The sequence below is a fragment of the Boleophthalmus pectinirostris genome, unplaced genomic scaffold (genome assembly GCF_026225935.1).
Source record: "Boleophthalmus pectinirostris isolate CB_2022bp ecotype Guang Dong unplaced genomic scaffold, ASM2622593v1 HiC_scaffold_3, whole genome shotgun sequence".
Classification (NCBI taxonomy): domain Eukaryota; kingdom Metazoa; phylum Chordata; class Actinopteri; order Gobiiformes; family Gobiidae; genus Boleophthalmus; species Boleophthalmus pectinirostris.
The window spans coordinates 10476842-10501681 of record NW_026571299.1 but is presented as its reverse complement, the minus strand read 5'-3'; the positions used below and the strand labels follow the sequence as shown (position 1 = coordinate 10501681).

At 37.3% G+C, this 24840-nt stretch overlaps 1 protein-coding gene across 1 annotated transcript in view; it reads left to right on the top strand.

Moving 5' to 3' along the window:
* The first annotated feature begins 2708 nt into the window (after positions 1 to 2708).
* ripor3 (RIPOR family member 3) overlaps positions 2709 to 24840 on the top strand; it is an 88106-nt gene continuing 65974 nt past the window's right edge. The window contains 1 exon segment of the mRNA XM_020920769.2: positions 2709 to 2857. The gene's annotated coding sequence lies outside the window, so the exon portion shown is untranslated.

Here is a 24840-nt window from a genome sequence, read left to right as displayed (position 1 = left end):
TGCTAAACTCTTTTAAAGTGTGAGTCGTTTTGTGTGGGTGGGGATCGTTGTTGCAGTGAAAGGAGAGAATCTTTAAAGGTGCACTATGTAACTTTTTGGTTGGGGGTCTATCACCTATGGAGATGTCATTGCTCTGCCTGGAAAGTTCCAGAGACAATAAACAGCTCCATTTTACATTTATTCATTTACCGGTGGTTTTATAGCTCAAAAATACCTAGAAAAACAGGCATTCTGACTGTGAGCGGGGGTCACCTCTCCACAGATCTGACCTGTAACTTGGCCTGGTTTGGTCTCCATGAAGATAGAAATGTTTAATACCAAACTGTGAAACATTCCAGACAAAACAATAATGTCTCCATAGAGAAAAGCATTTGACAGACCCTCCACCAGAAAAGTTACACAGTGCACCTTTAAAATGAGCGTTTTAAACATGTCCAAAATGTTCTGTTCTTAGATGAGTGGTGCTTAAATGTTGTGCAAACACAAGTTTACCTCACGTACCTAACAGTTGATCTCATTTTAATCATCAGTGCAGATCATAAGTGTGGATGTTCTGTGCAACTTTCTGTGGTTTTAACTTCCCCATGAAAGATATAATATGATATGAAGCTGGTGCATGTTTCTGATGGTATCTCTTTTATTATCAGTAATTTCATAAGACAGACCAGAGTGTAGAGATATTTTGATATTTTGAGGAGAAGTAGGTGAGGTATTTTCTAGAAAATCAAAGATGGCATCATTGTGATAACAGAATAATTTTTATTATATTTTTTTAAGCAGACCTATACTGCAAACTTGACTTTTCAGAGCTTTTAAACATGTCATTTTATTACTTCATTAGTTCAGCGTCACGTTGTCATTTTTCTACAAATGAAAAAATAATCTCTGCTCTCTAGTGTGATGTGCAGTTATCCATAGGGACTAGGAGGTTTGACACCTGCATGTCTCTTTGTTGTGATTATGTTCTTTGTGATTATACACTTTGTGCGCATGTGGAACTGCCAGCTGCCTTATTATAGATTAAGACAATAGAAGATTACTGTAAGTCTTGTAACATAGAAATAACTTATGATTGATACAAAATAATAGCTATTATAGCTTAATGCCTGATTTAGTGTCACCAAACCACTTTGTGTAATTAAAAATAAAATGTGGACAGCTTTTAAGATATTTCAATAAAATTAGAAGAACAGTTCAACATTCAAATCTGAGCTTTAAAAGGCCCTAAACAGTGAACATGACTCTGGTCTTGACTCTGACCTTTCATCTTCATTTGGCTTTACTTTCATCCAGGAGACCAGAGAGCTGCTTCCCTGGGCTGCTGCTGTAGCTCCTTTTCTCTTTCCTTTTTTAGCCTCTCCTTTCTATACATTAAGTTGCAATTAGTAAATAACAACAGACCAAAAGTATGAATAAGACTGAAGTCTGCTGGTGACATTACAACAAGGCAGAAGGCTATGGATTAGTGGATTAGTTTTTACTTCACATTTTCTCTTTCTCTTTTAATCAGTGCATTGAGGATGGAGTCTCTGTGTGTGAGCACACCGAGACAAGACTGAGTCCAAGCACCCTCAAGACCGAGACAAGACTGAGTCCAAGCACCCTCAAGACCGAGACAAGACTGAGTCCAAGCACCCTCAAGACCGAGACAAGACTGAGTCCAAGCGCCTTCAAGACTGAGACAAGACTGAGTCCAAATGTACTCAAGTCTGAGAGGAGACCAAGACCGTGAAAAAACAGCCTCGAGACCAAGACCGGGTCTCTAGTCCTATGACACTAGGGCAAACAACACACTCGACTCGATTGGTGTGTTACCTGCTGGTGGGGCAGGGGAGGAGGTGTGTGTGGTTCTACAAGAGCTTGAATACCTGATCCTTACTACTCTGCTGTGCTGCACTGTGCCTCAGTTTGTGTGTCGCTCTAAGTGTTCACGTTGACAAAGGAAGAGACTGAGATGTGTGCGGGGGAGGTGCATATCAGGGCATTATTATCACACGCTTTTAACCGCCCAGCTTTTCACGATGATCATGTCAACATGGACCACAGAACACTGACAAAAACGACAACAACAACAAAACTTTCAAAAGGGCACTTTTTGTACAGAGGGAAAAAGGGCAGATGCTTCAGCACGCCGCTGGTTCTGACATGTTGAAATGTAAAGACATGTTTTGTATAATTTCTGATCTTTTTGTAATTATTTTGACTATTTTGCTCCAGTATCACTGGTTCAGTTGAATGCTGAAAAGAAAAAGAAATGGGCTACGTTTAATGTCCAAATATGCGACTTATGGATCCTATTATTGCTGGTTCAGTTACAACTTTCCATTGTTTAAAACTTGAGTAATACTAATTGTTCAGAGAGACACGATCACTCAACAATAAAATATCCTCATTAATGTTCAATAATGGTCAAATTCACCTTTATTTTGTGATTTACAAATAATGTCTATTGACTATTGTCGCGAAGGTTTGTGACTTTTAAAATACGGGTCCCCAGAAAAAAAGAAACACTGCTTTAAATTGCGAAAAATAAACTCAAAGCACATGGGGGCGAGTTAGAGAGGAGGAGAGGAGGAGAGTTAGTGCGAATGAGAATGTGGGCGGGCACAACTGGAGGAGGCGGAGTCACTGGACAGCTGGAGGCAGGGCTACTGCTCAGCTGAAGGAGCAGGCTGAGTAGAGCTGGATTTGTTATCAGGAAAGAACAGGAGCCTCACAGTACACAGGCAGGGTCCCGGGACAAGTACTATGTAGTAGTAGTAGTAGTAGCAGTAGTAGTACTTGTAGAAGTAATTTTAGGTGGTAGTATTGGACAAAGTGGATTGACAATTGGATTAACATTTTTTATTCCAGTCAGGTAAGTCTGCTGTTTTGTTAAGATATGGTTTTGTTGTTTAATTAAGAAGAAATTACCATTGTTAATTTTCTGGTTTGGATTGCATAATAATTACAGATGTTTGGATATTTCTGTTCAAAATATCGTCTACTACTCATTTATTATTAAAGCGGCAGTAACTCAGTTGGTGTCTCAGTGGAGTGTCCGTCCACTCACCTGGAGGCTGGAGGAGGTTCCAGCTCCTACAGGTGAATCCAGTTGTTGTGTCCTTGGGCAAGACATTTAACTCACCTTGCCCCCAGTGTCTGTGTACACTGGTGTGTGAATGGGTGAGTGGTTCCTTGATGTAAAGAGCTTTGAGTGCCTTGAAGGTGGAAAAGAAATATATGTAAAATTGACCATTGACCATAAAACCACTGTATGTAGACTGTATTTCTAGACAAAAATAGATCTTTGTTTTGGTTGTTTCTTGCACTGGAATGTGTACTATAAATGTGTAATTAACCGAAATATCGTGATATCGTATCGTCAGAAGTCTCACAATAATATCGTGGGCTGTCACAATATATCGAATTACAACTTTCTTTGCTTAAATGCATGGTTTTATAGTAGCAACAGCTGATAAACATAGGGAACTACATATCCCATGATTCATTTCAGTGCAAACAACATGAAGATATATATTTTTTACTTGAATTCTTGGGATTATGATGGAAATAATTCACACCAATATCTTGTCAAGGTATTTTAAAAGCAAAAAAGTGTCCAGTCTACAAATATATCAGCCTCTCCAAAATATTGCAGTAAATATCGTACCGTGAGATGCATATCCTGAAAATATCGAACCAAGGATATCGTTACATCCCAAGTACTTAATGTGAGTGGGCTTGCATTTCCACAAACCTGACTCTTGTTAATTCTGGATCTCTTCCTTCTGCATGTGTCCATTGAAATGTTCATTTGGCTGTTGATACTGACATCACGCTGGGGGTGTTCTACATGTATGTGTATTGGTGTAATGTTCAACACTGGGTGACCAGATGTCCCTATTTACTCGGGACAGTCAGAGTTTTGAGCCCTGTCTCCCCCTGTGCCAGCAGATTTATCCAAAACCAGTGATTTGTCCCAGTTTTATACAAGAAATGTCACTGGTGTTCCTATTTTTGACCAATGTGATCCCTGCCAACAGTAAATAAATGGATATATTGACATTTGTTTTGGTAAAATACAGAAAAGCTGCTTAAAAAATGACCAAAACACAAAGAAAATGTGACTATACCAACTCACATGTCATGAACGGGCTGAGTGCGGAACAGTTTTCCTTAATTACACACTCATTTCACAGTTTTATTATTACCAACCATCCGTAACCGAGAGTGTCCCAGTTTTTTATTTTGGAAATCTGGTCATCCTAGTTCAGCAGTTACCATGCAGACACAATGCACACATTAGCAAACACAGCTAAATACGTGTTAAAATAGTCTAAAAAACTGATTTAAGGAGTACATTTTCAGGAACCTGTGATCCATACAAGCTTTCATATTCCACTTTCGGTGTTTGATTTTCTGTAATATACTGATTTTTCTCAAAATTAAACTCTAAATCAAGTCTTTTTTTTTCTTTTTTAAAAATATCGCATTTAAAGGGATCGTTCAGAGTCATTTCAACCTAGGATCCTTTGCACCACGACCTCTACGTCACATTTGTATTTAACTGTCGTTGAATAAGTTGGGTGGAATTGACGACCAAACTGAGAGAAATGGAGATATATTCTGATGCAAACTCATGATCAAGGAAATGTGGGAACATAGGGTCTAATTTTGGAAAGAAAAGGGACTTGTCTAAAAGCACAAATCTATTCACCTGTTGTAGTCTTAGCTGAGTCAGTTCTTTATGATCAGATTGTGCTGAAACAAAGCTCAGAATAAGTCTAACAAAGCCTCAGACAGAGCTGTGCCTCCAGTTAGCATCACACCCCCAGGGAATTTTGATGACATCAGTTGCAAAGTCAGAAAAATCACACGATATCACAGTATGGCATAACATATATCTCTATGGAGAATGTTTCAAAACATAGTTGTAACTTTCTATTTCCATCTAATTGCTCACAAACATGAACACAGCAAAAACTGGAGGGTTAAAATTTCAGGGTAAAATATTTCAGAGTTGTTTTTAACGCAAAAAGTGTGATTTTAACTATTTGGAAGTTAAATGGGGGTTCGAGTTAGGGCTATTTGCCAGAGTTGATATGGTTGAAGTTGTTAATTCATCTTCGCCTAGTGTAAATTCAACTTCGTCTAGTGTTAATTCAACTTTCTCTAGTGTTAATTCAACTTCCCCTAATGTTAATTTAACTTCCTTTAGTGTTAATTCATCTTCGTCTAGTGTTAATTCAACTTCGTCTAGTGTTAATTCAACTCCGTCTAGTGTTAATTCAACTTTCTCTAGTGTTAATTCAACTTCCCCTAGTGTTAATTTAACTTCCTTTAGTGTTAATTCATCTTCCTCTAGTGTTAATTCAACTTCGTGTAGTGTTAATTCACCTTCGTCTAGTGTTAATTCATCTTCCTCTAGTGTTAATTCATCTTCCTCTAGTATTAATTCCACTTCCTTTAGTGTTAATTCAACTTCCTCTAGTGTTAATTCAACTTCCTCTAGTGTTAATTCATCTTTGTCTAGTGTTAATTCAACTTCCTTAGTGTAAACTCTCGCAAGAGAAGCCCAGTTTGAACCAGTTTTGTACATAATTTCACCTTAAATTAATTAAAATAAAGTGTAAAAATAAAACACCTCTTTGTGTTGTTTAGCTAAATCAGGATAATCCTACAAAGTGTTATCTGTTTACTCTCGAAATGTTAATATAGCTTTTGATGTCGGGGTTAAAGAGGAACTTTAACATAAAAATTATGTTAACAAAATATTAAATTAACTCTAGAACAGATTGAACTCATATAAACTCTGAGAAAATGTTAAAATTGTTTCTGTGTGAGAGTCAATTTTAATCCCACTTTTTACAGCACATTAAAGGTGCATTGTGTAATTTTTCTGATTGAGGGCTCATCAAATGCTTTTTTTCATGGAAATTTTATTCCCTTATCTGGATTGTTTGACAGTATATTAAATCTTTCTATCTTCATGGAGACCAAACCAGACCAAGTTACAGGTCAGATCTGTGGAGAGGCGATCCCGCTCACAGTCAGATTGCCTTTTTTCTTGGTGTTTTTGAACTATAAATCCACCTGTAATTGAATCAATGTAAAGTAGAGCTGTTTAATGTCATACTGTGGACATTCCAGCCTGTGTAATGACATATCCATAGAAACAAATTCTCCCAACCAAAATGTTACGCAGTGCACCTTTACACTGCAATTACACGCTTATAACTTTTTATTGCCAAGTTGCTGTTTGAGCTTTGGTGTGGTCAAATAAGTTATAAGTAAAACTGTCTATTCAAATATTTACATTTGCAGTTTAAGAATGAAAGTGACTTAATGAGTTTGCTTATTGCCATGACAACTGAAACAAAAGTGGTAATCATTTGGGGCGGAGTTTGACTTGTGTGGTCCTAAACAGCTCTCTTGTCTGTGCTGTTGTATTGTTTAAAGATGCACTGTGTAACATTTGCAACAACAAAAATGCTAACAGTCTAGTGGAGGGTCTGTCACCTGCTTGTCTCCATGGAAATATTATTGTTTTGTCTAGAATGTTCCATGGTATAGATTAAGCCTGTCTATCATGAGGGAGACAATTCGAGTTTGAATGTTTTTTTATCGTGACAACACTGTCCTAGTCATGCTGGCGCCACCTAGTGCTGCCGCTCAATTTCATTTCTCTCCAGCGACTAGATCAGGTATCGGAATACACTAGATGGTTTGCAAAAACCCTGGAAGTGTGAGTTCGGGCACCGGCCAATCAGCGAAGAGCCATACATTTTGTGTTGGCAATTATTCACAAGATCAAGAATTTAAAGTCGGAACAAAGAAAATCAAGGGGAAAGACGTTATTGCCCTTCTTCCTGTGGGATTTGGGAAAAGCTTAACATATCAGTTAACCCCGTTAGCAACACATTACATACGTTACAATCAAATAGCAGCAATTGGTTAAATAAAAAAAACAAAAAAGGACCCTGCTTACTGTCGAGCGAACAAATCCTAATGCTGTGAGGTCAACCGGTTTCCACAAACTGAAACCAGCTGATGAATCACGCTAACACTATCCATGATATCCAAAAGTAAAAGTAATGAAATGTATTTTTATTGAAGAAAACTCTAGACACCTGTTTTTGCTTTTCTTTTTTCCCCCTCAATATTTCAGAACAATAATGACATATTGTGCAAATATTTTATGATTTAGACACAATGACTGTCCTCCTGTACATCATTAGATCAAGATCTCAAGGTCCTATATTACGCAAAATTGACTTTTGTGAACTTAAGCAATGTTAGAATTTTGTTACCTCCTCAAAAACCTTCCCGGAGTTGTGTTTTGTTTCATTCACATGTTTGAGTAATCCTGGATTATTAGTCTACATTTCCCAAACTCAAAGTTATTTATTCCACCTTGTGATGTCATGAATCACTAGTTTTCATGTTAACAGCTCATTTTGCCTTTTAGAGATTGGCAATTCCAGGGCTGAAATTATCCAAATTATTCCACTGAAGGGGCAAAGAGTTTAAAACACAGTGGAGCACTTCCTGTATTACCACATGACATCACAAGGTGGACTTTTTTTTCAGTCTGAGAGAAGAACTCTGCCTAAACGTTTGTGAATGACACTAAACACAATTCCAGGTCTGTTTTTGACGAGGAAACCCAAACATGTCAAGTATTTTGGCTTTCACTTCTTTTTACTTCTGCCGTGGGAATGAAAATAGTCGATGTGGCGTAGTGGAGGCGATGGTTGCCGTGGAGACCAGGACAAACATCTGGGAAGCCCGGTGAAGCTGCAGGAGAGAGGGAGAGGAAACGTTAACTTTGTGGACATAGAGTGTTTTTTTTTCTCTCTGTCTCCAGGATGGGGCATTGTTTGAGATGGAGACTGAGTATTGGTTTTAGGATGTGGTTTAGAATTTGCTATTTGGAAATCTCTCCTGCCTAGAAATCTGACAGATGTCTCTATTGTCAGGTGACTAGTTTTGCATTTCCAAGTCAGGTCAGGCTTTTAGTATTTATTTCATGAACGTAAACAATACATTTATTTAATCTGTGCCATTTAAAGAAGACCTGTTGTGCTTGTGTTTGCTCTATAGTTATAATCAAGACAATAATCAAGATTGTTCTGTTTGCATTTACTAAAGGTGCACTAATAACTTTTTGGATGGGGGTCTATCACCTTCTTTTTTTTTCTTTTTCTTTCTATGGATGTCATTGCTCTGCCTGGAATGTTCCACAGTATGACATTAAACAGCTCCATGTTACATTTATTCAATTACAGGTGGTTTTATAGCTCAAAAATACCTAGAAAAACAGGCATTCACGGAGTCGCCTCTCCACAGATGTGACCTGTAACTTGGTCTGGTTTGGTCTCAGTGAAAATTGAAAATTGAAAGGTTTAATACACCATACCGTGAAACATTCCAGACAAAGCAATAACATCTTCATGGAGAAAAGATGCCCAAAAGGAGCTGACGTCGCTGTAAATGCCGTAAAGAAAGAATCATGAAACTGTCTGCAGTAGTAATGGGCACGATGGATTTTAAAATGATCATCATTATTATTACTATTATTAATCTGCATAAATAAACTCAACTTTACAACATATAAACCATAACAACTATAGAGCCACATCAGCCCGTTTCAGATGATAATGTGTTTAATGCAACTTTGACACATTTGTTTACATTTCACAGAAACAAAACTTAAAACCACATGACTAATTTGCATAAACTATATGCACTGAAAAAAACAGCTCGCTCCTTGTGCGCTGATGCGGTTCAGCTTCTGTCGGACTAAAGGACACGACTCAGTGGAGTATGAGTGTTCTTTCTGTGACACAGGGATGATGATGATTATGATAGTGAGTCTGTTCTGTGTGTGTGGAGATGGTTCGTGTTTTCAGAGATCAGCCCTTTACTTAACATCATTTCACTTTATTTCTGTTGGTCACTTTATTTATTTTGGCTACTGTTGTGATGAAAAGATTGAAATGTGTTTGTCTTTTGGATGCATGCTCACACAACTTTACATTGCAGTAACCGGGATACTGCGTATACATGTGTAACCAAGTGGTATATATCCCCGTATTAAACTACTCACAATCAGTTTTAGCATAAAAAAAGGACAAGAGCAATGTGATATAAAAAGTTTACACATCTTTAGTTAATATTCTAGACATTTAAAAATTATTTCATTTTCTTTAAGGTGCACAACTAACTACTCACAAATCAACCCTTGTAAATGCACACAGACACAACAAATGCACCATGACGAAAACGGGATACTCAAAAAACCCGAGCGTACCCAGGACACTGATGTGCATGTAAACACACTCACTGAGCAGTACAGTGATTTCCAAGGAGGCGCCAGAGCCGAAACATGGGACTGTGAGGCCGCGACTCCAGTGTTTGCGCTGTCAGACGCAGCCTCGTTTCCTTCACTACGCTACCTACCAACAATCAGTTTGTTGATTAAACATGAACATGATAGACGAAATTCTTAATGATCAATTATCGATTAGTCAACTAATCATGCCCAGCAATAGTCTGCACCTCCGATGGATAGCTGCAGATCAAGCTCACACACTACAGGACTTTTTTTTAATTATTATTTGTACCAAAATGACTACGCAACACTACCAAATCCTCCATATCTTAAAAGAGCTCTCTGTAACTTTTTGGTTGGACTACAGTGTTGGCAGGTTTTGAGGGTGATTTAATAAATTTGGTTCTTTAGTGCACTCGGATTTCTCTGTAATAATTGAAATAAACAACTCTGATTTGACAGCTCTGTTTAATTGAGATGCAGAAGAGGAGGTAGTGACTGTGAATCCTACTTTTCAGATTTCAGTTTGGATGTATCAGGCAATGAGCTGATCTTAAAGCTGACCTATTATGCAAAATTGACTTTTCAGAGCTTTTAATCATGTTATAGTTGCTTCCCCTTCTCACTGACCCTTTCGAAATTGTATTTGGAGTGATTTGTGCATGTCTGGGCAATCTTTAATCACTTATTTCATGACGTCTTTTTACCGATTAACACCCGTTTTCACCACCACCAGCATACGCCCACTTCTCCGTACTTACTTCATTCTCCAGTTTTATTTTCTTAGTGATACACACAGGATTTTGGTACAAACAAATTAATCAGCTGCTAGCTAATGTGAGCAGCTGTCCGTACGAGGTGCTGACAGCTGCCATTTTTATTGTGACGTCATTTTAACAGCAACGTCAGCTCCCACTGGGTTTTCTAACGTGGAAGTCTGCGGACATGTTTCTTTTATTAAGTTGTTTTTGACGAATATTGCAATTTAAAATATCCAAATTGTAACATAATGGTCCACGGGTGTTGTAGATTATAACCACAAAAGAATACAATACAACTAGGCTAACCAATCTGTGCAGGAGGTAGGGGTGTCAAATGAAAGAGAAAACGCACACCAAAGTTCTTGTAGAGGAGCAAATGCAAAGAACCTCCATTTAAAAGTGAAAAAATGAATAACACACTCAGATGGCCAATGTCCAAAAGATTATTTTAATGTTAAATAACAAATGTTTCTTCAAAAAGCCTTTGTCAGATCATTTTTCTTGCTTTGGACAACAGTGTGTGCAAAAATATTGAAATATCGATATGTCGTATAGTTCAATTTGATGATACCGTATTGATATCGTGGGCTGCTATATCGATATATCGCCAAGAGTATGTTTTTGATTACAATTGTGTTCCTTCTTTTCACTGTTTTGATGAGTAAAATGGGCCTTTTCCATGTTAACTTTGCACAAACTTAGTGGATTAATAAAGACGTTTAGTATCACAGCCTTTGTTTTTTATGATCCGTATCGAATTGCTTTGAAATATATCGTATTGAACCGAAAGTGTACTGTATTTAGAAACATATCGTATCATCGAGGATTTGATTGATTGATTTGTTTTTATTTTGAGTTTGTGCCAAGAGAAAAACAATAATCATACATACTACGCATACATTTTAAACAACAGAAGAGCACATTTCTCGGAAAAAGAGAACTTATATTCACTCAAAAAACGCTTTATAATTTATGTTTGGGCACTGCTTTTTTTGGTTTTCTCCCAACCCATTACGCAGACTGACCCCACACACAGATAAACACAAGCTCTTCTTGGTGATTTTTCAGCATTTTTGTTTATTGGGTATATTGTGATGGCCCACGACATTATTGTAAGACTTTTGACCAGAGGTGGGACCAAGTCGTTGTTTTGCAAGTCTCAAGAAAGTCTCAAGTCAAACACAGGAAAGTCCAAGTGGAGTCTCGAATCACTGGCCCATAAGTCCAAGTCAAGTCCAAGTCATCTGCTGTGAGCTTCAAGTCATTTCAAGTCTTTAAACCAAATATAGCTTAGATTTTTGCAATTTATATGACTATATAAACTAAATTGTGCTTAAAAAGTTGTGGTATATTTACAAATGAGTATGTATATAAGTTGTAGAAATCCTATTTTCTCCTTTGTTATTAAAAGTGCTTAATAACATTAACTTAATAGTTCCCTCTGTATTGTATAGTATTGTACTGTATATTACTGTAGTACATTTGAGGATACAATATCATAGTACTTCAGTACCAAACAGAAGTGGGAAGGACGTGTTTCAGTTTGTTCCTTTAAAATTCAGCATCACATGTATCAGCTGTAAAAAGGAAAGTATTTTCAAATTTTTTTTAGGAGAAGCATCAAGTCTTGTCATGTCACAGGCCTCAAGTCCGAGTCAAGTCCCAAGTCACTGGCCTTCAAATCCAAGTCGAGTCCCAAATCTTAACCCATTTTATTGAGTCAAGGCTCAAGTCCTAAAAACAGTGACCCAAATCTGACACGAGTCCAAGTCACAACTTGCAAGTCCCCACCTCTGGTTTGATAATACAATATCACAATATTGTGATTATTGTTACATCCCTACTATTAGAAGACGTGGCTGAAAAGTACTTTAGAAAGCCAAAATTATGCTACAAAGTACATTAGAAATTACTAAACCAGCCAAAACCACACGTTTTGACAAAATTTTACAAAGACGAGTGGATCTGGAGTTGTGTTCTGTCTCCCTGATTTCAAAGGGAGTGATTGACAGGTCGATTAACCAATCAGAGAGACGCAAGCTCTGTTTATATAAAAAACAAATTTATGCTTATATGTAAAAAGGAGAAATCATCAATCAAAGCACCAAATCTCTCAGGTAAAAGAAGTTCTATATTTTATTCTGAAATGTTATGAGAATTTTTGAGAGATGTCTTCTGCATTTGAGATACTGGTTGGATCGTCTCATGTTTGGAGAGTTTTTTATGCCCTTCTGGATTTGAACAGATTGTAAAAGGGACTGGCTGGTCAGGAAATGTCAGAAATTTTTGAATGAATGGAGAAACCAGGGCAGTAAGGCACAGGGAGAACATGCAAAACTCTGTACAAAACACGCCGTGAATATTTTGGTGCTGAGTCGAGAACGTAAATCGCCTTGCTCAGAAAGACAATAGCACTGGGAGAGATGGGAATTGAACTGACAACCATTTGGCTAGTGAGCAAAACCCAAACACTCTACATTGAGAAATCCTGACCACAACAGCTTTGAGAAACGATCCTGAAATTCCTGAAAAAATTTTATTGTTTTGCAACATCTGTGAGTCTTCAGCAGCTCCATTAAACACATGTGGTCAGTGGTGGATGAAGTACTCAGTTTTGTTACGTAAAGGTGCACTATGTAACTTCTACGCTACTTGCTTGTCTCCATGGAGATGTTATTGCTCTACCTGGAATGTTCCACAGTACAGCATCAAACATATCTCTCTTGCATTTAGTTACAGGTGTTTTATAGCTAAATAAAATACCTTAAAAACATCAATTCTTACCATGTGCAGACTCGCTTCTCCATAGATCTGACCGTTAACCTGTCTCCTGTAATTACCAAGTTTATTTCCATACTGTAACATAATAATAGTCAAAACAGTAATATCTCCATGGAGACATGCAGGTGGCAGACCCTCCATCAGAAAAGTTACACAGTGCACCTTTAAAGGGACAGTCTGGAATTTTGGAGATAGGACCTCATTTCCTGGTGAGCCAGAGTGTTGGAGACGTGTGGAGACACTTTTTGAAGTTGTTTGAAATTCTGATATTAATAAAGAATTGTGCAGATTTTTTGTCTGTACTAGCGATGCAAATAGATTTTTCTAGTGAATTTTACGCATACACTTTTATTTGTTCAAAGCTGGCACTTGAAATACAACTTTTACTACAAATGAGCTTAAAATATCCCCTCAAATCAAATGTAAAGTACTTTTCAGTCCCGTTAATATAGGTAGTAGTAGAAAGTATAGCTATTCTAAAATATAGCGAACTGTAAAATGCATTTAAAAGTGCACTGTGTAACTTTTCTGGAACATTAACTTGTTTGTCTCTATGGAAATGTTCATGCTTTGGTTTAAATTGTCCACGATATGGCATTAAACTAATCTTGTCTTGCATTTATTCAACTACGAGTGTTTTAAGTGCTCAAAATATCTTCAAAACATTAATTCTTATTGTGAGTGTGGTCGCCTCTCCACCGATCTAACCTGTAATGGCGCGTGCAGGTTTTCATGGAGACTCACGCTCTCCTCGGGGTCACATTGACCAGAAGATTTTTTTTTTTCCTTCCTGCTCTCTTGGGGCAGGTCAATCAGACCCAAAAATGTATTTTCAAATAAATTCTCACCAGGTGAGAAAATAAATTTTTGGGTCTGATTGACCTGCCCCAAAAGAGCAGGAAGGAAAAAAAAAATGTCTTCAGGTCAATGTGACTCCGAGGAGAGTGTGAGGGTTTTTAAGTTTATGGCCATACTGTGGAACATTCTAGACCAGAGGTGTCAAACATATGGCCCGGGGGCCGGATCTGGCCCTCCAAGATCTTTAATCTGGCCCTCAGCTGATTTTCTACTAAAATATTTTACTTATATTTTCTATTAAAATATTGGTAATTTTCTGGACTCTTAGCATAACAACATCTCCAGTGCCTCTGTACGTGGCCCCTCCCACCAGTGCAGCACAAATGAAGACTTGTCTCTTTCCAAATGCTCTTAAAGGATGATCGTTTTGACTGTTGACCGTGACACCCTCATCAGCAAAATGACAAAAATAAGAATGCCAAGTGCAGGATTTTCCAAGAAAAACTAACTTATTCCTATTTGCATACAACTTAATGTTAAAACATTGTGTTGAAATTGCATTTTTCTTAAAGATTCAGGTTGTTCATAATATTATAATATTTTGCAAAAGAAAGAGTTCATCAATTAAAAAGATTTCTGTAATAGATTTGTGTTTCTCTGTACAAATATTTGAACTTATTGTTATTTTTGGGGTTTATATGCCATGAGTTTTCTGATCCGGCCCCTTTGGGATCAAAGTAGGTTGGATACGGAACCGGACCAAAATGAGTTTGACACCCGTGTTCTAGACACATCTTCATGGAGACAAGCAGGTGACGGCCTCCATCAGACAAGTTACACAGTGCGTCTTTAAAGTACAGATGCCGAAAAAGTACAGTACTTTTACTTTTGTACTTTGTTACATGCCACATATTCTGCCGTTTGTCCTTTGGTCAGGAACAGCCCATAGTTGTGCGACTTCTTTAAACACTCTGTTCAACTTTGTGATGTCATGTGGTAATACAGGAAGTGCTCCAATGTGCTTTTTATCCATTTTGATCATTTCAGATCTGGAATTCCCAATCTCTACTGAACTAAAAGTAAAAGGGTAGGTGTTAACACAAAAACTACCGCTTCATGCACTTTCTCTCCTCTCTCTCCTCTTCTCTTCTTGGATGGAAGTAGGTTTACATTTGAGATCCAGATGTTTTCCCATGATCCCCTCTGCGCATTCAACTCAAACCAGGGAGCAGCCAGTAAAAACACTCCCATAGCAAATCAGGTCAAACGCGCTGTTCCGAATCTACGTGATCCGCGTCAAATTACCACATTACTGATGAGAGCAGTTATAATAGAAAATGATTGGTTCTATCCCGGGATGGGGCTCTGGGAATAATTATAATTAGCTCTAGTATCGTATGTCGACATTTGAAATACAAATATCGGATTTGGTTTAGACAGTGATTTATGGGAGTCCTGGAAAAGACCTTTTTTATTGTAATAAAATTAAATTAAACTTGAACGTGAAGTGAAAGCAGCAGGCGGCTCACAGTTGGATTATATGAGAAGGTCTTGAACTCTTGTTAAAGGTGCATTGTGTAACTTTTCAGGGTCTGTCACCTGCTTGTTTCTATGGAGATGTCATTACTCTGCCTGGAATGTTCCATGGTATGACATTAACACAGCTCTACCTTACATTTATTCAATTACATGTGGGTTTATAGCTCAAGAATACCAAGATAAATAAATAAATAGAACATGCATCCTGACTGTGAGTCCACAGATCTGACCTGTAACTTGGTCTGGTTTGGTCTCCATGCAGCTAGAAAGAAAGGTTTAATGCCATACTGTGAAACATTCCAGACAAAGCAATAACATCTCCATGAAGAAAAGTATTTGACAGCCCTTCCACTAGAAAAGTTACACAATGAACTCAATTTATACTTATTTTTATTAATTTATATTTATTTTTATTATTTTACTTTTTTGACTGATTGCACCAGAGTACACAGCGAGTAAGCGTCTTTCCCAAGAACACAGTATTCTCTGGAGGGAACAGAAATTAAAGAGCCCCTATTACACTATTTTCTGATTTATGTCATAAACTTTCCTCATCACAAACAGACCTGGAGCTGTGTTTTGTTTCATTCACTTGTTTAACTCGCAAACCCTGCATATTTAGGCTGAGTTCTTCTCTCAAAACACTCACTCCATACACCTTCACCGGAATCATTTGGAGGATTTCAGCCCTGGAATTGCCAATCTGCGCTGAACTAAAAGTAAAAAGTAGCTCTTAACTTGAAAACTACCACTTCAGGATATCACAAGTTAGAACAGAGCTATGGAGATGTAGACAGACTAATAATAAAATATTACTCAAACGTGTGAATGAAACAAAACACAACTCCAGGTCTGTTCTCTGAGTAGCCCATCTGTGAATTCTGACAATATTAGCCCTAAAAATGTTGCAAATCCAGACCGCAGCGTTCCCACTCTTTTTCACTGACAAAATTTAATAACTTTTCCATGACATTTTCATAACCTAAAGTGAATTTTCCATGAAATTACAGCACTCTACATGTGTTGAATTGATCAGACTTTTAGGGCTAAATATGAAATGTTTTCCACTCACCTTATGGTTTGGTATTATAGTTTTTTAACATTAAAAATGCTGTCAATGCATTTTTTGTTGTCTTTTTAAACAAAAGGCACAGACGTTCGGAAATAATCATAGCCTAATGATAATTTAACAGAACGCTGTAGTTGCGTGAAAAAGATACAAAATTTCCATGACTTTTCCAGGCTTTCCATGACCGTGGGAACCCTGATAGCTCAGTTTTGTTTTGTTTTTTTATACAGCTGGCTACAGTCTGGTCCCCACTTCCTCCATTGCACCTTGAGCCAAAATCAAACATGATCGTCCAATCAGATTTGTTTATTTCAGTGACGCATGTGAATCGAAGGAGCTCATTGGTCATCCATAATTTGGAATAAAATCACATTTCTCTGACAGTTCTGTACATTGTTCATTAATTCTGCAGAACTCTGTCATGTTATTTCAGTCCCCTTTGATATTTTCCTTTCTTTTTTCCTGGTAAGCAGCCATATTTGTTTTGACTATGCGTGTCCCTGATTGGCTAATCCACCTGTCAATCACGCCCATCTGAATTTGGGGAGATTCACCAGTGACCAGACTCACATCTTTGTAAAATGAAGAACAGGAACCCAGAACCCAGGCTACCAAAAATGCACTAACGACTAGTAGAAATGTCCACTACTATTTAGGTGCAACTGACCCTGACCTTTTTACAAAACTGTAGCTAGAAAACAATATAAACATAGGGGCAACAATAGCTCAGTTGGTAGAGCGTTTGCCCAATATTTACCACATTATTTACGTGAGTCTGTCCATTGTATTAGCTGGTCTCGTGTCTCCTTCAACCTGCCCTGTCCACAACCACCGTCCGTCCGTGAGAAACCTAATATACAAGTGTAGGCGTGATTTCTTTAACAAAAGTTGGATTTCGGATGTTTCATTGTTCTGTATTTCAGGGGAACAATACGTAATATGTGGGAGTCAGAGAAAAGATGAGGTCCACCCAGACTGGTTTTGATTTTTGTTGGTCTGGTCAAGATTTAATGTCATCAATGTGTCCACACAGGTCTGAACGAAGTAAATTAGCTTTAAACATTGATGGAAGGTAACGAAATACTAAAGTAAGACTACAATACTTTTTACTTCTACTTCACTACATTTGGGAGCAGGTATCTGTACTTTCTAGTCCCCTGTATTTTAGATCTGGACTGAAACGTAAAAAGTACTTTTCTTTATGGTTTGAGACCTGTTGAAATTGCAGACATGTAATCTGTGAACATCTGTAACATTTAAACTGCACAAATCTCTCTGTCTCTGTTAATATCTACATCATGAAATATTTTTTTTATTTTAATTTGACAATCAGTCTGTTACTTATGTTTTATTCATGATCATAATGTTAGTTTTGCTCAGGAGTAGGTCAGTAATGCTAGTCTTTGTTCGCCTTTAAAGGGCCCATCTCATGCAAAATAACTCTTTTCACATTGTATCTTCTGCACATAAACAAGCACAATTTGGGTTTTGGAACATCCATTACACAATAGTTATGAAATTTTACTGATTTCTTGGAGGCAGTCACAGACCAGGAACTATGAAAGGCCGACTATTGCTCATCCCCTCGCCCGTCCTGAGAAAGCACAGGCTCCGCCCTCCAAACGTGACGTAGACTCTGAGTGAGCCGCCCTTCCTCCGCCATCTCAGGGAGGGAGGGGGAGACAGACGTGCACTCTGATAGTGGTAGGAATAAACTTTTATTCATTATGGCGATACAGTGCGCTCAGCCTTATGTGTTGGACCCAGAATCGGACGAGGACTTTGAGCACCGCGTCGACATCAGCTGAACATTACTGATTGGTAAAGTATTAATAAACACTAGTAGATAAACTTATTATATCGTGTACACTGCAGTGTAGAACAATGAGCTTATGCTTTCGCTTTTGTTTAGGTGTGCATGTGGGAATTGTCAGCCGATGCGGGGTGGAGGCTGGGAGGATGCGGTGGAGCGGGGGATGGGGGCAGATGCGAAGCACCTTCTGCTACGTCTAACACATCATAGGTGTAGCTGGCCATGTCATCGTTGTAGCAGACTTTAGTACGTTGTCATGTGGGAGGGTGGCAGAAATACACTGAAATTTGTTTTAAAAAAGCCAAATCAATCTAAAAACCACTTCGGCGACATATACAAGGCCCACACATCACTCTTAGAAGATAAAAAACTCTGAAAACTTCATTTTGCATGAGATTGGCCTTTTAAGGTTTTGTTTTTCTTACCTTGATAGCTGTGGATAAATTCTTCATGCACAGAATATGTCCTTTGTCGACCTTGTTGCATGAAGATTTGGTGATGATTTATGTTTGCCATAGAAAAGCGGGAGTTATGTTTACCCTACTTCGCGGTACTTCTGGCCGTTGTGAAAAAGGTCTATTCATTAAAACATATTACTGTACTAATTGTGGTAAATACATGTACCAGCAGCTAAAGGGGTTGTTCCATTCCCTTCCATTTATTTATTTTTGTACACTGTTTTTGCTAATAGGTCTTTCACCAAAAACCCAGGTTCAGGTTAACGTCATTATCCCTGTTTAAACTCACAACTTGTAAAAGAGAGCGACAATATTAGTTTAACCCTGAAAATACGCTTGTCTGTCACCCCTTCAACCTCTAACTTAAAGATTTACTATACTACTCTATTCACAGCGTCTAGACGGTTCTGTTTGTTCTAACACGTCCAGTTAGTTTAGCAATGTCGTCATCTGGGCACATGTGCTACTTAGGCTATGTAAAAAAAACAATTCAAATATAGTTTTTACCGGCAATTGTAGTGCAGATTTATAGGTAAAAAACTTTATATGCTTTGTTCTGAATGTGAAGAACATTTTGGAGTGGAGACACATTTGATGGACACAAATGACAAAAAGTTACAGGAAATACAGAGTCTAAAGGTTCGTCACAATTCACGTTCATGTAAGACACACATTTTCTTCTGATATTTTCAATTTTCAAATTTGAATTTAATAAAATACATGTGTTTTCTTACATTTGTCAGATAATAATTTCTATGTACATTAGAGGAGTTTTATTGCATATATACATATAAATTGTTATAAACATAAACATAAACATAGAAGATGGCAAAGGAGAAATTCAGTTTGTCGACCGGACAAAAGTTTATTTGGTCGAATACGTTTCTCATCTCATTCAAGCTGCTTCTTCAGTTTTGGTCAGATGCTGGTGGACACTTCCTTATTTGTCTGCAGGGAGGAGCAAACACTGAACTGCCCTGAGTGTGACGTCTTATTAGCAGAATCATTCAGGGTCGTAATGGAGCTTTCACACTTCTGTTCCTGACCTGGCTACACTTACTACTGTCTTGTTTTTTTTTATTTAGGTTTGAGGATGGAGTTGTAAATAGAAGATAGATTGTGTCTTAGACCTTCAAGGATTCTCTTTCTTAACAAAAACAGCTTCTTTAACACTCCTCTCAAACCAATTCTTTTCTCTGGCTAAGATCTGTACCTCGCTGTCCTCAAAAGAGTGGCCCGTGGCTTTTAAGTGGAGATGTACAGCAGACTGAGGCCCACTGTTGCTCTCTCATCTGTGTTGGTTCATCTAGAGTATTCAGAGTATTTCCATTTCAGAGTAGTTATTTAGCTCCTCCCTGCAGACAGATATAAGGAAGTGTCCACCAGAATTCTGACCAGATCTGAAGAAGCAGCTTGGATGAGATGAGAAATGTATTTGACCAAATAAACTTGTGTTCAGTCAACAAATTCAATTTTTCCTTTGTTATGGATGGAAGAAAACAGATGAACAATATAAACAAAGATTATGAGACACAGGGATAGGTCAGTGATTCAGACTGAGTTCTTTATAAATTGATAACATGTAGTTAGCGCTTTCATGTGGAAGGTTTTCTAATTATTTAAAATAATATTGTAGATTGCATTTTAATGGAAAGATATTAGGATTGCTTTTATTCCACTTACAACAATGAATAAAATATTTTCCATATAAAATAATATACATATGTTTTTTTTTTAGTTTTTTTTAAAAATCAATATTCTTATCAAAATAATAAAATAAAATATCCCTTTTCCCAAGCTTAGTTTTCACGCCACACAAAGAATAAAAATCATGAATTTCTAACCAGGAAGTCAAATTTTAAACCTAAAAAATGGCCAAATTAGGAAAACTAGTGTGAATATGTTTTACAAAAATCTTAAATATTATGATCTTAGCTATGTTTTAGTAAAATGTGGAGCCTAAACTTAAGCACAGGCTACATACACGTCCTCTAAACAATCAAAGAATGTTTTTTTTTTGTTTTTTTTTTGTTTTGTTTTTTTTAATTAATGTATTCTGTTTCCAATTTAGAGAGCCTGTTTTTGGGTGCATTCATCTTTAGTCCATATGGTTTTAGTGGTACTGCTCAACAAAGCCGTCTATACAGCACAGTGCTTCAGTCTGGGGTCTGTGCTGGTAATAAAACAGCTGATTTAAGAACGATCTTTAGAAAGAGCCATTATTGTGGTTCGGAGGTCCGTACGGTCCTAAAATTAGCTCACGCACAGGCACAGGGTATAGCATAGTAATGTGATCCCATGAGAGGGGAATGGGGGGGAACGAGACCAGCCTACTGTTTCTGGAATTTTGGATGTTAAAAGCTAAAGTTAAACCATGTTAGAATACTTCTTTGAGTTAAACACATGTGGCTGAAACAAAACAAATCCAGGTATGTTTGTGATGAAGAAACAATATTAAAATATACACTACAGGTCAAAAGTTTTAGAACACCCTAATTTTTCAAGTTATTTGTTCCAACTCAAGTCGTGCAAGTCCAATGAAGAGCTTGAAATGGTACAAAGGTAAGAATTGAACATCCAGAGGTTAAAAAAAAGCTAAAAGATACAAAACACAAGTCCAAGCTCTGCCAAAACTACCTCAGGAAAAAAAACAAGACGTTGAGCTTGAAAACATGGAGTGTCCAGACTTAAACCCCATCGAGCTGGTTTGGGATGAACTGAACAGAAGAGTGAAAGCCAAGCAACTTACAAGTGCCGCACATTTATGGGAACATCTGCAACAGACTTGGGAAGAACTTTCTGAAGAATATTTGATTTCTGTTGTAAAAAGAACGAGCCACGAGTGTGTTCAGCTGTTATATCTGCCAAAGGTGGACGCTTTCATCAATCAAAAGTTTAAAAAACATTTTGATCAACAGTAAACAGTAAAAAACTGGAAAAAGTGTGGTGTTCTAAAACTTTTGACGAGTAGTTTAGATCAGAAAATAGTGTAATATGAGCCCTTTACAATATTTCCTGTTTTATTATTATAATATATACATGAATACATTTCCAAGGACTTAAACAGAAGTCAGCATTATGTCTGTTTTTAACACTACCTCGAACAGAACTAAAGATCGGGCATAAGTCCACGTTACCTCCTCAAAAACAAACCTGGAGTTGCGTTTTGTTTCATTCACACATGTTTGAGTAACTTATATTATTAGTCTGTCTACAGCTCCAAAGCTCAAAACACTCAGCTCCACCTTGTGATGTCATGAAGCGGTAGTTTACAAGTTAACAGCAACTTTTTACTTCTAGTTTAGTCAAGATCTGCAATTCCAGTGTGTGGAGTTTACTGACATAGTAGAGCACTTACTGTATCACCACATGACATCACAAGGTGGAACATAGTGTCTTCTGTTTGCAAGAACTAAGCTTTATGCGTTAAACATGTTTGCATGAAACAAAACACAACTCCAGGTCTGTTTGTGATGAGGAAACATTATAACAGATCAGAAAATAGTGTAATATGGGCCTTTTAAATATCCACAAGTTTTGAAGAGCGGATTAAATTCTCATAAATTATAATTAGGGATGTAACAATAACCGAAATATTATATCGTCAAAAGTCTCACAATAATTTCGTGGGCTGTCATAATATATCGAATTGCAAGTTCCTTTGCTTAAATGCATGGTTTTATAGTAGCAACAGCTTATAAACATAGGGAACTACATATCCCATGATTCATTTCAGTGCAAACAACGCAAAGAAATATGTTTTTTACTTGAATTCTTGGCATTATGATGAAAATTATTCACACCAAAATCTTGTCAAGGTATTTTAAAAGCAAAAAAGTGTCTTATCTGCAATTATATCAGCCTCTTCAAAATATCTCAATAAATATCGTACCGTGAGATTTGTATATTGTTACATTCCTAGTTATAATAGTGTCTAAAATTCTTACAGCTGATTCACCCTTGCATTCCTTTTTAATTTGGGTCCACATTTAGGGCAGAGACACCCATATCTTAAGGTTTTAAAATGTTATCATTGTTCTCCACACGCTCTGAGCCCCAGTGTCGGGCCTCGTGTGGACTGAAGATAGCAGACCGATCCTTCAACTTTCACAACAGCAGGCCCCGAGCTCAGGCATGTATGTACTCCGGCAATGAAGTTCACTGACAGTTAGCGCATAGATTTAGGATTTGGATGATGAGAATAACAAACAAAAATGTAAATGGTAAAAGCAGAAACAGTCAGTGAGAATGTATAAGCTGTTTCCTGATCTGTGTTGTTTCCTCATCATAAACAGACCTGGAGTTGTGTTTCGTTTCATTCGCAGATGTTTAACACACAAAACGCTGCCACAAAACACTCCGTTCCACCTTGTGACGTAATTTGGTGATACAGGAAGCGCTTCACTGTGTTTTTAAACTCCATACACCTTCACTAGAATCATTTGGAGAATTTCAGCCCTGGAATTGCAAATCTCTACTGAACTAAAAGTAAAAGGAGCTGTTAACTTGAAAATGACCACACTATTACAAGGTCAAGGTTCCCACAGTCATGGAAATCCTGGAAAAGTCATGGAATTGTGTAAATTCAATGGAAAAGTCACGTAATTTGAGTATCTCTTTCACGCAACTACACCATCCTGTTAAGTTGTCATTAGGCTATTACGAGTATTTCCAAACGTCTGCATTTTTTGTTTAAAAGAGACGACAATAAATGCACTGACAGTATTTTGATGTTAAATAACTATAATACCAAACCATAAGGTGAGTGGAAAGAGTTAACATTTCATATTTAGCCCTAAAAGTCTGATCAATTCTACACATGTAGGTGCCGTAAAGTCATGGAAAATTCACTTTAGGTCATAAAAAAGTCATGGAAAAGTTTTGAAATTTTGTCAGTGAAAAAGAGTGAGAACCCTGCCAAGTGGAACAGAGGATTTTGAGCTTTGGAGATGTAAACAGACTAATAATAAAGAGTTAATCAAACATGTGTGAATAATGTTTGAGGAGGTGACAACATTTTAACACGGTTTAAAGCTCACAAGAGTTTTAGGGTAATATAGGACCTTCAACAAGAATAATATTATATTGGAATATACATTTTTTTGATGAATTATTTTTAGATATTCAATATTTATTACATTTAACCAGTGGCGGAGTTAGCAATTTGAGGGTCCTAGACGAACTTGAGTTTGGGGGCCTCACTGTAATGCACAGTTTTGTTTTGTTTTATTATATATTTATTGTCTGTTTTTCTGCATTGTTCTTGAGACATGCACATTTCTATTTATTTGAATTATGATGGATTTGAAACTTGTCTTATTAGTTTGGTTACCTACTAGATAAACAGAGCTGAAAGTAGTTTTTTTATTTTTTTGCTCCGACAATCACATTTTTGTTTACATCCATTACATGTGATGATTATTATTTTTCTTATGATTGTTTAAAAGTAAACTACTCTCATTTAATGTTATATTAAATACAAAATAAAATTGCTCTGAGGGCAGTTGGTTGGGGGCCCCTCCAGGTTTGGGGGCCCTAGACAGCCGCCTACATTTGCCTAATGATAGCGCCGCCTCTGCGTTTAACAAAACATAACAAAAACAACTCAACATAAAAACAGTGAGGGTTAAAACGCAAACAGAGCAGAGCACTTCCTGCACATGACATCACAAGGTGGAACAGAGTGTTTTAGTTTGAGAAAAGAACTCAGCTTTGTGTGAAACATGTGTGAATGAAACAAAACAAATCAACTCCAGGTATATTTGTGATGAAGGAAACAACATTATGACATAAATCAGAAAATAGCGTAATATGAGCCCTTCAAAATATTTCCTTTTTATTATAATACATATACATGAATAAATTCCCAATGACCTGAGCAGAAGTCAGCATTATGTCTGTTTTTGACGCTACCTCGAGCAGAACAAAAGATCCTAACAAGTCTTGATTTCACTTCAAATTTTCTGCATCCCCCAACACATGTCATTTATTTAACTTGGCCTGACCACTATTCCGATTCCCAACCGGAGCAACTTCCCCCACACGGACAGCTCACAATGACCTACTTTAGTCCAACCAAAACCGGTCACGTGCGAGAAATAACATCGCAAACCCGACTCGTGCAGGTGTGGAATAACTATCTACAAATATATTCTAGGTATTGATGTTTGTGTTACTTTTTTCCTATAACTCAGCATCCTCCTTTTCCAAGTACTTTGATTGAAAAAGGATTGCAAAACGTACAGAGATTTGCAGGATTATTCGGGGATAAGTCCACATGATATCTGGCATTGAAAAGTTAACAT